The sequence below is a fragment of the Chrysochloris asiatica genome, unplaced genomic scaffold (genome assembly GCF_000296735.1).
Source record: "Chrysochloris asiatica unplaced genomic scaffold, ChrAsi1.0 scaffold00585, whole genome shotgun sequence".
Classification (NCBI taxonomy): domain Eukaryota; kingdom Metazoa; phylum Chordata; class Mammalia; order Afrosoricida; family Chrysochloridae; genus Chrysochloris; species Chrysochloris asiatica.
Window position 1 is genome coordinate 24,022 of NW_006409103.1, and position 1,231 is coordinate 25,252.

Here is a 1,231-nt window from a genome sequence, read left to right on the forward strand (position 1 = left end):
ATTATTGGTGATTGAAATGCATAGGTTGGAAACAAATAGGAAGGATCAGTTGTTGGAAAATATGAAATTGGTGACACAAATGAGCCAGGAGATCACATGATAGAATTCTGAAAAATCAATGTTTTGTTCATTTCAAATACCTTCTTTAGACAACATAAGAGATGATTATAACACATGGATCTCACCCAGTGGAATACATAGAAATCAAATTGACTCCATTTGTGGAAAGAGACGGTGGAAAAGCTCCATCTCATCAGTCAAGAGAAGGCCAGGGAGGATTGTGGAACAGACCATCAATTGCTCATATGCAAATTCAGACTGAAGCTGAAGAAAATGAAAACGAGTCCATGAGAGCCAAAATTCAACCTTGAATATAGCCCTCCTGAATTTAAAGATCATCTGAAGAACATAAATGATACATTAAACACTAAAGGTCCAAGACCAGAAGAGTTGTGGGATGACATCAAGAAAATCATACAGGAAGAAAGCAAAAAGTCACTAAGAAAATAAGAAAGAAGGAAAAAGTCAAAATGGATGTCAGAAGAGACACTGAAATTTGCTCTCCAATGTAGAGATGCTAAAGCAAATGGAAAAAATCAGGAGGTCCAACAGCTGAAGAGAAAATTTCAAAGGTCAGCTCGAGAAGATAAAGTCAAATATTACAACGAAATGTGCAAAAACTGGAGTCAGAAAACCAAAAGTGAAGAGCACACTTTTGAAGAAAAAAATCAAGCCTTGAGTTTCATTATTGAAGCATTCTCTGGGGAAATTATTGAATGATGCAAAGAACATCTAAAGAAGATGAAAAGAATACTCAGAGTCACTGTATCACAAGAAAAGGATGAGATTCAACCATTTCAAGAGGTAGCATAAGATCAATAGCCAGTGATATTGAAGTAAGAAGTCCAAGGTGTATTGAAGGAATTGTTAAACAACTAGACACCAGAAATTGATGGAATACAAATAGAAATGTTTCAAGAAATCGAGGCAACACTGGAGGCAATCACTCATCTTTGCAAAGAAATTTGAAAGCCAATGATCTGGACAATTAATTGGAAGAGATCTGTATTTGTAACCATTCCAAAGAGATGATCCAGAGGAATGTGGAAATCATTGGACAATCTTTTTTATATCCGATGTGAGTAACGTTTTACTAAAGGTGATACAGAAATGGCTATAAACATACATTGACAGAGAACTTCCAGAGGTTCAAGTCGGATTCAGAAGGGTC